The sequence below is a fragment of the Tamandua tetradactyla genome, chromosome 21 (genome assembly GCF_023851605.1).
Source record: "Tamandua tetradactyla isolate mTamTet1 chromosome 21, mTamTet1.pri, whole genome shotgun sequence".
NCBI classification, from domain to species: Eukaryota; Metazoa; Chordata; class Mammalia; order Pilosa; family Myrmecophagidae; genus Tamandua; species Tamandua tetradactyla.
In genome coordinates, this window is record NC_135347.1 from 35,025,759 (window position 1) to 35,038,661 (window position 12,903).

General features: G+C 37.2%; 1 protein-coding gene and 1 long non-coding RNA gene across 5 annotated transcripts in view; both read right to left on the reverse strand.

Moving 5' to 3' along the window:
• LOC143665564 (uncharacterized) overlaps positions 1-12,903 on the reverse strand; it is a 398,448-nt gene that overhangs the window by 273,684 nt on the left and 111,861 nt on the right. The gene's annotated exons all lie outside the window — the stretch shown is intronic.
• The window catches only part of LOC143665565 (uncharacterized), a 302,502-nt gene that overhangs the window by 179,058 nt on the left and 110,541 nt on the right, over positions 1-12,903 (reverse strand). Inside the window, exon 5 of one of the 2 annotated variants that reach the window (XR_013167066.1) lies at positions 14-1,388. The exons of the other annotated variant lie outside the window; for it this stretch is intronic. This is a non-coding gene — a long non-coding RNA (uncharacterized LOC143665565). Of the gene's footprint in view, positions 1-13; positions 1,389-12,903 lie in introns of those variants that run through there. 2 annotated transcript variants of the gene reach the window in all.

Sequence of the window (12,903 nt, forward strand, 5' to 3'; positions counted from 1 at the left end):
TGCTTACCTCTTTAGGGACTTCCTTCCCCCTCCTTCCCCATAAGGGCTCATTCAAAGTTCTTCACTCTTGTTCCCCATTCCCTTACTCTAGGGAGAGCTTATAGACTTCTTCACCAAGAAGCCTAAACACAGTTAATTATAAAGGCTTTTTCCTCTTTGCTCAAGTTTTTTTTAATGCTCTGCTTCCGCATCATTCTGAGCTTATTTTCTTTTTATCTTAATGTTTTCCACAGTTCAGGCATTCAATGTCACCTTCATGATTTTGCCACATTTAATAATTTCTTTTAATATCAACTCATTTTACTTACATAACTTTAAACTTTTCAAATTAATACATTTTGTTATTTAAAATGTTAAACATATATAAAAGTAGATGGATAATAAAAGGAACTTCTATGTACCCATCACCTTCAACAATTATCAACTCATGATCAATCACTTTTTCGTTCATACCCCACCCACTTGTCCACAGCCAAATATTTTTTTAAATGAAATAGTCATCACACCATTATATCAATAAATATTTCAATATGTATCTCTAAAATATAAAAACTTCTTTAGGCATTCCTTTTTTAAATTAGCAGATAAGGAGAAAGCTCAAAAAGCAAAACAACACCCAACATGAAAAGGAGACCAGAAATGTTAGAAACAGGCAGAGAAAAGCAGGTCTTGGGGCTGGCCAGCAAAAGCTAAGAACAGCGCAAGTGCCAGGAAAATGGTAGGTATTGGAGAAGGCGCTGGTACCTGAAATACTGGTAAACCTTTTAGAAAAATTAAGTGCAGTTGGTAGGTAGGAAATAGGTCATTGAATAGGGATGAGAAATTGTTGAGCCAGTTTAGGTACAGGCATTGAAAGAGATTGTTAAGTAAGTGACCCTACAATTAGACCATAGAGAAGTGAGGGGGGGATGGGACCAGATGAAGGGAAGATACAGTGATGTGAGCAAAGGGAACAGTGAGTCTGGGAGAGGCAAAGAGCTAGTGGAAGAGATTAAAATAGGATGCTGTTAGCAATTGTAGGAAATGTAGGATAAAATGGACTTGAGAAGGTACACTGGGAGGATTAAAGAAAGTAAGGACTGGGTGGGATAGAAGAATAGAAGTTACATATTGAGTGGGGGCTGAAGAGAGATACGGGGTATGTGATTGTCTACCCTAAATGGGTCATGATCTTGTCCTAAAGCAAAAGACCTCTACACACCAAACTGGAATATCCAGTTACCTTAGTCCTCACCCTATTCATCTCTCTGCAGCATTTCACTCCTCCTTCCTTTTCCTTTATTTCCATGAAACTCAAGCCTTCTCAGCCTCTGGATTCTCCACCAACCACAACCACCACCCCAATGGTCCTCCTCAAAATCCTTGAGTGATTCTTCTTCCTCTTCTTCCTGCCCATCAGAGATAAAAGTGTACCTAAGGATTATGCACTTCCTGGTCAGTCTCACCTATTCCCACATCTATGCATTGGTTCCCAAATCTGTATCTCTAGCCCTACCTATCATCTCAATAGAACCTGGGACTCAAATTTCCAGAGGCCTATAGGACATCTGTCTCCACACTTAATGTGCTTTAGTTACCTTAAATTCAGTGTATTAAAACAAACTAATTTTTTTTTGTCCCCAAATCTTCCCTCCCATTTTCTTTGTCTTAGTCACAGCACCCATTTGCTGGATAAGAAAAACTGAAGTCAGTTTTGAATCCTCACTCTTCTCTGTCCCTTCAATAAGTGGACATGTTGTTTGTGGTCACCCAACATCTCATGATTATGCTCTCTACATTTAAATAATTTCTCATACCATGAATCCTGACCCCCTCCCCCTGAAGTGGAAGGTAGAACCTCCCTTTCCCAGCCTAGGTTGCAGAAAGGGTATAGACTTGTGTCCCAGTCTCCAACAAATAAGAGTGGAAAACAGTGTGAGACAGCCAGAGCTATATACTATCCACTTTAGTGAGACGGGAGGTAGAGGTGTCCAGCTTGAGGGAAGCAGTGGTGGTGCTCCTGGCACCCCATGTCCAGTATCAGTGGATATCTGTGGTGAAATATGCGGTATCTGTGCCCAGAAGGGCTACAGTGAAATCTTCACTATAGGGGACCCGAGGTACAATTTTAACATGGTTCCTGGCTGCATGGTCGCCAACTCTGACTCTCTGACTCTCCTGGAAATCTTTTAATCTATGAAACACCCTTTCATAATTCCTTTTCTGCTTCAATTAACTAATAGTATTCCTTTGCTTACAACTAAGAACTGGCACCTAGGTCACTCTACTTTACCAAACTTTGTCACTAAGCCCTGTCTTCTGGACTGACAGAATATTTAAAAGTCCCTCCTTTCTATCCCTATTGTCTCTGTCTAGATTCTGCCTTCTAAGTTCCTTTCTAGGCTCCAAGTCCCCCTTGCATCAGCATACCACACAGTGCATATATATATATACCCTTATTCCCACCTCTTGTTGAATTCATCACTCCATCATCTGTGCCTTACAGATATTTCCATTATAAGACTGAGCATGCTCTTTAGAGCCATTTGTTTACATGAGAGTTATGCCAATTATCCTGAAGTTAAAGCAGTGTGGCTTCGTGAGAATGGTACAGGTTTTGATGTCAGGCAGTCACAGGTTGAACCTCAACTTAGTAGCTGTGAAATTCTGAGAAATTCACTTAAACTCTCCAAGTCTTAGTTTCCTTTTGAAAATGAGAGCAGTCACTTCAGTGGAAGCAAACTTAGCAAAGAATGGAAGATGTGACAATTACAGATTCCATATCCCTGGGCACTGTTAAGCAAGCTTCCATGTACACTGGAAATAGCTGTATAACTATCTGGGATATAAGCTAAGTCTGCGTACAAGACCTGCCTGCACCAGAACCAGCTTAGCAGTGAAAAAGCTGTACTCTTCAGCCAGATGTTTCTCTGCCTGGGCAACTCCCTTTCCCTCCCATGACCCAAAAATAAGCTCAGTGGACCCTTATAGCCTGATACAGCATTGTACTGGCTGAGGTTTACCACTGAGAACCTCTCCCACAGGATAGTGGGACAGTAATTGAGATCATGGCAAGCTGATTAACAAATAGTAACCATTGTCATTACTCATTCAGGGCACAGATGCATCTAGAACAATAAGAGGCATGGACATTGTACTAAATAAAGTTTTGTGGAACAAGTGAATTCATGAAGAAATTCTTTCTTTACTGGGTCTAAGATGTTTTCCCCTCCCCAAGCCTTTCCCTTATTCCACTTAGCAAAATCCTACTTAGTTTTCAACAGCCATCTCAAATTTCACTCCTTTACAAAGCCTTTCTTATTATTTTGGTCAGAATTAATCACTCCTTCCTCTGGATGCTCAAAGCACTTTGTTTCTAGCTGATAAAGGACCCATCACTAGACTCATGACTTGATTTATGGTTATTTATTTATGTGGCATCTCCCTAGTTAAACATATGTTCACTGAGGACAAGGGCCCGTATTATTTTTCCTCTGTAAACTTCAGAGTATCATTCACATGGTGGATATTTCAGAATGCTCCATGAATGGATGGAGTCAGAGTGATGTTTCATAGAAGACCAAAGATGCTGAAGCAGGGGAGGCAATTCAGCATGGGGACAAGGAATGTAGGGAAAGGACTCTGGGTTGAAATGTGATCCTGAAGATAAGCTCTTTCCCACCGTTTATCTCGTTTTTCCTAGACAAGGCCCAGGGCAAACTGCCTGTTCACATTATAAAGACAGTAGGTAAGGACTGAGACTCTTTGGGCTGAATCTCTAAAAGACAAGTTCCTTCAGGGTAATTGTAAAGAAACTCCTAAGCAGTAACTCAGTGCCCACTAAGTGCTCTGGCTAACTAAAGGGGTGAGAGGGTTGTCATCTAGGTGCACACAGAGGCACAGCTGTGGAGGCCAGCACTAACCCTCTATTCTTTCCACACTGTTCTCCCCTGAGGCTGCCTGAACCTGTTGAGCTTACATTTTTCCCGACACCTTTATTCACAGAAAGGTCCCTTATCTCAGATCACCTTTCTCTAGCTTAAGTAGCCTTTCAGCTGCTCTTGGCTTCCGGGCATTACACAGCCAGGGCTGCCTTTAAAAGTCATTTTGCTCTTTAGTCCATGAAAATACAGTTTCTATGTTAGCAGGATTTTTACAGGGAAGACTATAAAATGTGCACAGTAAGTTACATTGCTGTTTTTCCCTCCCAGTGAAAAATGGCAGGCTGCTAAGTGGTTTGGAGCTCAGTCAGTGTTTCAGATTAAAGGGAGTTGAATCTAAACCTCACATTACTTCAAGTGTATGAAAAAGATATAACCTTAAATATTCCCCATAGCTGGCAGGCAGGAAGGAAGATGACTGTCAGTTACTGCTATTTTTGTACTTGTACATCAGTGGAAGGTCTCAGGAGCTTTTTAAAGCACAGGTATGCCCATTTGGAGGCAAGCCAATTTAAGAAAATCCAGAAAAGCTAAACAGATGAATTAGTAAGTGATTCTTCATTACATGTTACAAAAGAATTCTTCACTGCAAGAACAATTAAGACAGTCTCTATGCTTATAAATGGTTTAAAATTCTATCAGAAATATGTTTCTAAAGATCCAATAGAAAAGTATGTTCCTTATTGAAGGGAACTGGTAATTATTTAGAGACTATAATAAGCTGTTATCTACATTGCATTATGTAAAACTTGTATTTACTGGAAACCTATATTAGGTAAAGGATTTCCTATACATAGATAAATGTCTCCACTTGTCAGATTGAATTGTAAAAGGAAAATAAAAAATAAAGAATAAAACCTTAAGAGGGAGATTACTTTGGATTCAGAATAAAATCCTATGTACCCATTCTTACATGGCATTTGCATTTTAAAAAGCTGAGTACTTGATATTACAGAATTCTCAACTATATAATTTGTTCATTCCAGAGATATATTTTGAGTAGCTAATACATCTACAGCATTGTGCTACACCCTAGTAGACACAAAATCAAGGTGATGATCTTCCTCCATGAAAGTTGGAGAAATAATGCATAAATATGAACCACTTAAAAAATAAGGTGAGAGAAATGACAGAAACCTCAGAAATTATAGAGCCAACAGAAACTTCAGAGCAGAGCTAACACAGATGCTGACACTTGGAGAACAGAGACACAGATGTTTGGAGATGCTTGGAGCCCAGCAGACATTGCCATGAGATGCTAAGCAAACCAGAACCTGGAGAGAGCCCAGGGAAGCTGAGAGATGAAAGTCAGCTCAGGAGAAGCAATGTGAGGAACCCCCACAGGAACGGAGACTGAAAAATTAAGAGCCCAGGAGTAAAGGACAAACAGATGCCAGCCACTGACTTCCCAGCTGACAGAGATGTTCTAGAACCAATGGCCTTCCTTGAATTAAGGTATCCTTCCCTGGATACCTTATTTTGGACATTTTAATAGGCTTAAAACAGAAAACTTGTAACTTACTAAATTCTCCTTTTTAAAAGCTGTTCCAGCTCTGGTATATTGCATTCCAGCAGCTTTCAAACTAACACAACAACTAAAGGAAACACTTACTGTGAAAGATTTGAACTCACTCAAGTTATAAAAGAAAAATCTGCTTTGATCTGTGCTAGACTAAATATGGTAGGGCTAAGGAAATAGCAAAAGAAGACTTGAATCCAAAATGCTAAAGCTTTTAACCAGGAGGAGTTAATGTCACAGAAATCAGGTAATTGAGAGGAAGAGCCAGTTTGTTGGAAGAAGAGAAAGTTAATATGTTAGACATGGGGAGCAAGAGATGATAAGTGGGGATCTAACCAAAAATACCTAGCAGACATTTTAACTAGTGACCTGGAACTTCAAAAACTGGTTAAGCTGCAAATCAATGTTTGGGAGCCCATCTTACAGTGGGGAAAAAAAAGGGAAGGTAACAAAGGGACAACAGACAGTCAGAGAATTTAGAAAATGCTGCATTGCTGCATTCACAGAAAAAGGGAATTTCCAAAAAGGCTTGGTTAATGTCATCAGGTTAAAAAAGAGACAGCAAGAGAGAAGGAGAGCTGAGAAACTTTAATGATTAAATTCCTGGTGGCCTTCAAAAGATAGAAGCAGCAAAATTGTCCATCAGTTGAGGAATGGATAAATGTGGTATATACATACTATGGAATATTTTTTAGTTGTAAAAAGGAATGAAGTCCTCATACATGCGACATCATGTTGAGTGAAATACACCAGACACAAAAGGATCATATTATGATCTCACTGATTTGAAACAATTAGAATAAGCAAACTCATAGAGTCAGAATCTAGAAATAGCTTAACGGGGGATGTGGCGAGGCTAGAGAATGGGAAGTTAAGGCTTAAAATGTACAGGGTTCCTGTTTGGAATGAAGGAAACGTTTTGGTAATGGATGGTGTTGATGGTAGCAAAGCATTGGGAATGCAATTAACAGGTCAGAAAATATATACCTAAACATGATTAAAAGGTGAAATGTCAGATTGTATGTATGGTAACAAAATAAATTTTTCAAATCCATAGACCTACACAAACAGTGAATCCTAAGTTATACCACAGACTTTGATTAATAGTACGATTATAGATAAAAGGTAATGGTGGAGTTATAGAGAGAAGGTAGGGTTCAACATAGGAATATGATTGCTGCATTACTATATTGATATTTCTTTCAGTCTCCAGTATCTTAGAATAGCTGGAAATAAAAACCTAAAATTGTGGAATCGTAACCAATACCAAACTTTAAAACCTGTTCTATAACGAATTGTTTAGATGTACTTTGAAATTTATTGCTTTTTTGTATATGTTATTTTTCACAAAAAAGAAAAAAAAGTCGATTGTAATGATAAAAAATATATATTCCTTCTAGCTTCCCATGTTCTGGAGCAGCTAGAAGGAAAAATCTGAGATGCTAGAATGGTAGCCTATGACAAACTCTAGGATCTGTTCTGTAACTACTTGTTGAAGTGTATTTTGAAAATTATTGCTTTTTTCTTTCTTTGCTTTGTATATATGTTATACAATTTAAAAAGTTTTAAAAAATAGTACAATTATAAAAATGAGCTATGGTCAATCGTAACAAATGTTCCACATAAATGCAAGTTGGTGGGGAGGGGGGCAGGAGGATATGGGAATTCCATACACATGATTGTTTTATAAACACACAACATCTCTAATAAAGAAAAAAAATTAAATAATAATACGGTAAGAAATTTTATGATTAAGTGCCACACTAAAAGTTGTAAGTACAACAGGAAAGGGGAAATCAATAAGGGCTGGAGTAGTGAGAGATAAGAACTCTGAACTCGCTGAAGGTCAGATAAATGTCCTTTATAGGAAAAAAAAAGAAATGAACTAATGACTTAGTTTCCTAGTGTTGCAGTAATAAAGTACCACTGACTAGGTGTCTTAAAACAACAGGAGTTTATTGTCTACATTTGTGGATGCTAGAAATCCAAAATCAAGGTGTCTGTAGGGTCATGCTCCCTCTGAAATCTGTAGGGGAAAATCTTTCATTGCCTCCTGGCTGCTGCTGGTTGGTCAGCAATCCTTGACATTCCTTGGCTTGTAGCAGCTGTACTTCAATCTCTGCCTCAGCCAGCACATGATGCTTTCCCCCTATGTCCATCTCTTCTGCTTTTCTTATCAGTAATATTTGTATTAATGGTCCAACCTGCTCCAGTATGACCTTATTTTAATTTAACTAATTCCATCTGCAACAACCCTATCTCCAAAGAGGGATGCATTCTGAGGTACTAGGGGTTAGGACTTCATCATATTGTTCCAGGGAACACAATTCAACTTCTAGCAGTTAGAAAAGCAACTATTAGATAGCAAGCAGTGAGAATGACTAGAACAGTAAGGAGCCAGCAAAGAAAACAGAGAGACAGAGATCTTAAGAGATCAGACTCCATAAAAGCAAAAAGAAACCAGCATGCCTCTCAGGGCCCTATTGTTTAGACTGACCCTATTAGCAAAACTGACATTAGAAGTATACAGTGTAACTTGATGGTATCCAAGCACAGACTTGCAAGTAGCATCTCAACTTGTTCCTAGTTTGGCAGGCCACAAGTTGAGAACTCTGTTGAAGGTTACTGTGAATTCCCCAGGAGAAACTGGGGGCTGGCTGAAGTAGAAATAGAAATTCTTCTTTCTGCCAGCTGAAATAATCACTTTTTCCTTTAAGGCCTTTAACTAATTAGATGAAACCTTGCTCAATGCTGAAGTCAGTCTCCTTTGTTGACTGTAGATATAATCAGCTATAGATGCAATCAACTGATTGATTATTTAAATCCATGGAATATCCTCACAGTAACAATCATGCCAGTTCTTGCTTAACCAAACAACTGGACACCATAACCTAGCAAGATTGACACATGAACTTAACATCAGTCTATCCCTTGGCAGCTTGATACCCATACATATTAAACCATATTTAACCTCTAAATAAAAGCAGTAACTGACATACTTTAGTCTAACAATTCAACTCTTCTGTGTACAACTGGAAGCACACTAACTCTTTCCTCAGAAGAGAATGTAAGCCCTTGGGTAATTCATTCTTAAACTTGATATCCTTTAACTTAAATACTTTGACATTGTATGGTAGCCCATGACAAACCCTGGGATCTGTCCTGTAACTACTTGTTGAAGAGTGTTTTGAAACCATTGCTTTCTTGTTTCTTTGCTGTGTACATATATTATATTATACAACTTTAAAAGTTAAATAAAATAAAAAATAAAGATTATGACATAAAGTTAATACAACTTATATGATAAGGGGATAAGATAAGGCAGAAAACAAAGATATTTGCTACCAAGGCCCAGTAGCAAGCCAAAAGTTGTTTCTCAAGAGGGAAGTAGTAATCTGCAGAGGATGGCAGGGCTTTGCTCCAAAACCCTAAGGGTCTGTACTCCAATCCTCGGATAGGTGCTAACCAAAGGCTACAAACAGCATCTCTATTCATCCTGAAACTTACAGCACCATAGGATCTGCTGGATCATATGGCCCAAAGGGCAGTGCAACTTGCAAAGCAGCCTGGACCTCTTAAAGAGCCTCTTTTTATTCCAGTCCCCATTCAAAAACTGGCAGTTTTTCTGGCCCTTCCCCAAGCCTTACACAACACAGGGTAGAGCCCGCTTGCACTCCCATTGTGAGTCTCTAGCACTCTTCCAGAGGAAGCAATGTGACCCCTGTGTGCATACTCAGTTGTAACAAGTGGGTCAGAGTGAGAAATAAGTTGAAATGGCCTGGGAGAAAGGACTACCTACATTAAGTCACTCAAAAAAGCACCCAGGAAGGGGAGGAATTCCGTTTCAAAGAGAGTACAGGGGGCATTCACTCAAATTCCTATGGACTATAAACAAGGATTTCCTGGGGCCTCTAGCAAGCACAGGGTCAGGAGAAGAATCCGGTCCCCCTGCTCTTACCACATGGGCTCAGATAAGACAGAGAGGACTCTGCACATCCCATTTGCCTTGGGCTGATATGCTTGATAGGAGGGTTAAACTCTGAAGGAAACTATAGCCAAAGTAGAACCAAATTGCAAAGAGAGTGAAAGATGTTGTTTGCCTTTGTTTGTTTGTTTTGATTACCTCCTGAATTCAAGAAAATCTCTGTCATATCACTAGTTGAATACAAACTTAAGGGACAGCCCAGGGACTAATTTCCAGAATTAACACTTTAAAATATTAAAATATAGAGTGGGCAAAAAAAAAAAAAATTGCAAAATTAAAAAAAAGGGAAATGATGACTCATCCTTAAGAAAAAGATGAAAATCCAGAATCCATAAATGAAGAGGAACAGACTTTATATTTACTGGACAGAAATTTTAAAATAGTAATCTTCAGTATGCTCAAGGAGATAAAGGAGAAGACAGAGAAAGAAATAAAGGATATGAGGAAAACAATGAATGAACAATATGGGGAATAATGAAGCTGAAGAATGTAATAACTGTAATGAAAAATTCCTTTAAATCAAAAACTATAACAAAGGACAGAAAGAGTCCCCAAACACTGATAAAGGGAACAAAATTAAACAAGAAAAAAATAATAACAATAAATATATATGTAACTAGCATCAGAGTCTCAAAATGCATGAAGCAAATATTGACAGATTTGTAGGGAGAAATAGATGGTTCTGCTTAATAGAAGAATATTTCAATACACCACTTTCAATAACAGATAGAACATCTAGACAAAATTCAATAAAGAAATACAAGACTTTGATAATCTAAAACAACTATAACTAGCAAACATATATAGAACACTTCATTTAAAAGCAGCAGAATACATATTTTTCTCTAATGCACATGAATCATTCTCCAGGATAGGCCATATGTTAGATCACAAAACAAGTCACAATAAATTTTTTACAAAATTGAAATCCTACAATGTATCTTCTCCAACCACAATGAAATGAAGTTAGAAATTATTAACAGAGGGGAAAATGGAAAATTCACAAATAAGTGGAAATTAAACAGCACACCCTTAAATAAACAATAGGTTAAAATGAAAATCAGAAGCAAAATTAGGAAATATCTTAAAACATATGAAAATGAAAATACAATATACCCAAATTTATGAGATGCAGAAAAGGCAATGCTGTGAGAGATATTTTATAGCTCTAAATGCTCACATTAAAAAAGAATAAAGACTTTAAATCAGAGACTTAACATCAAAACTGGTAGAACTTGAAAAAAGAAGAGCAAACTAAATGCAAAGCAAGGAGAAGGAAGAAAGTAAAAAAAGATTAGAGCAGAAATAAATGAAATAAAATAAAATAACAGAATAAACAAATCAAAAAGTTGGTTCTTTGAAAAGATCAATAAAATTGGCATACCCTTAGGTAGAGTTCAAAGAAAAAAAAAGAGAAGATACAAATAAATAATATCAGAAATGAGAGACGGTGCATTACTACTAAACCCATACAAATAAAAAGGATCGTATGAGCACATTATGAGCAACTGTGTCCTAGGTTGAATCTGCTGTGTACACCAAAAAAACCATGCTATTTAATCCTCATTTGATATTGCTGGATAAGATCTTTTTTATTGTTCCCATGGAGATGTGACCCACCCAATTGGGGATGGTAATTTTTACTTATGTGGTTTCCATGGAGATGCATCTCCACCCATTCAAAGTGGAGTTGCTTACTGGAGCCCTTTAAGAGGGAACCATTTTGGAGAAAAGCTTTAGAACCAACAGAGCCCACACAGCCAAAGACCTTCGGAGATGTAAAGGAAAATGCCCCCAGGGAAGCTTGATGAAATGAGGAGAGAAAGCTAGCAGACATCACCATGTGCCCTCCCAGCTCAGAGAGAAACCCCAGACTTCATGGGCCCTTTCTTTGGAGTTAAGGTATCTTTCTCTGGGTGCCTTAATTTGGACATTTTCACAGTCTTAGAACTGTAAACTTGCAACTTAGTAAATTCCCTTTTTAAAAGCCATTCTGTTTTTAGTATATTACATTCCAGCAGCTCACAAACCAAATCATATGCCAATAATTAGATACCTTAGATGAAATGAACAAATTCTTTATATATATATATATATATATATATATATATATATATATATATATGCTGTATGGTGGGGTCACATTTCATTATTTTTCCATATGAGCACTCCATTATTGCAGCACCATTTATTGAATTTCTGTTCTGTTTTGTTTTGTGTGTATTTGTTTGTTTTTGCTTGTTTGTATTTTGGGAAGTGCATAGACTGGGAATGGAACTCAGGTCTCCTGCATGGCAGACGAAAATTCTACCACTGAACTATCTTTGCACCCCTGAAATGAATAAATTCTTAGAAATACAAAAAGTACCTACATTAACTCAAGAAGAAATAGAAGATATCAACAAACCAATTACATGTAAAGGGATTGAATTGGTAATCAAAAATCTCCCAACAAAGAAAATTCCAGAACCAGATGGCTTCATAGGGGAATTCATTCCAAGAAGACAATTTCAATTCTGCTCAAACTCTCCAAAAAAATTGAGGAGGAGAGAACACTGCCTAACTCATTCTATGAGGCCAACATCACCCTCATACCAAAGCTGCATAAAGATACTATAAAAAGAAAACTACAGACCAATAATCTTTTGAATATAGATGCATAAATTCTCAACAAAATACTGGAAAACCAAATTAAACAGAATATTAAAAGAATTATGTATTATGGTGTAGTGAAATTTATCCCTGGTATGTTCAACATAAGAAAAATCAATTACTATAATGTACCACATTAACAAAAAGGAGGAAAAACAAGACACATGATCATCTCAATTGGTGCAGAACAGACATTTGACAAAATACAGCACCTTTTTTTTTTAATAAAGACACTTATAAATCTAGGAATAGAAGGAAACTTCGCAACATGATAAAGAGAATATATAAAAATTCCACAGCTAACATTCTACTTGGTGATGAAACACTGAAAGCTTTACCTCTAAGAACACAAACAAGACAAGTATGCCCACTGTCACCAATGTTATTCAACAATGAACTGGTAACTCTTGCCAGAGCAAATAGGCAAGAAAAAGAAAGAAGAGGCATTTGAATTAGAAAGGAAGAAGTAAAACTTTTCTTATTTGCAGATGATATAATCCTATATACAGAAAATACTGAAAAATCTACTACAAAGCTACTGGAAATAATAAATGAATTCATCAAAATGGAGGTGTACAAGATCAACATCAAAAAAATCAGTAGTGTTTCTAAACACAAAGTAAAATTAGAAGAAGAAATCCACTCAAAATAGCAACTTAAGGAATTAAATATCTAGGAATAAATCTAACAAAGAATGTAAAAGACTTGTACACAGAAAACTACAAAACATTGCTAAAATAAATCAAAGAAGATCTAAAAAAAATAGAAGAACATTCCATGTTCATGAATTGGAAGACCAACCATCATTAAGATGTCAATCCTACCCA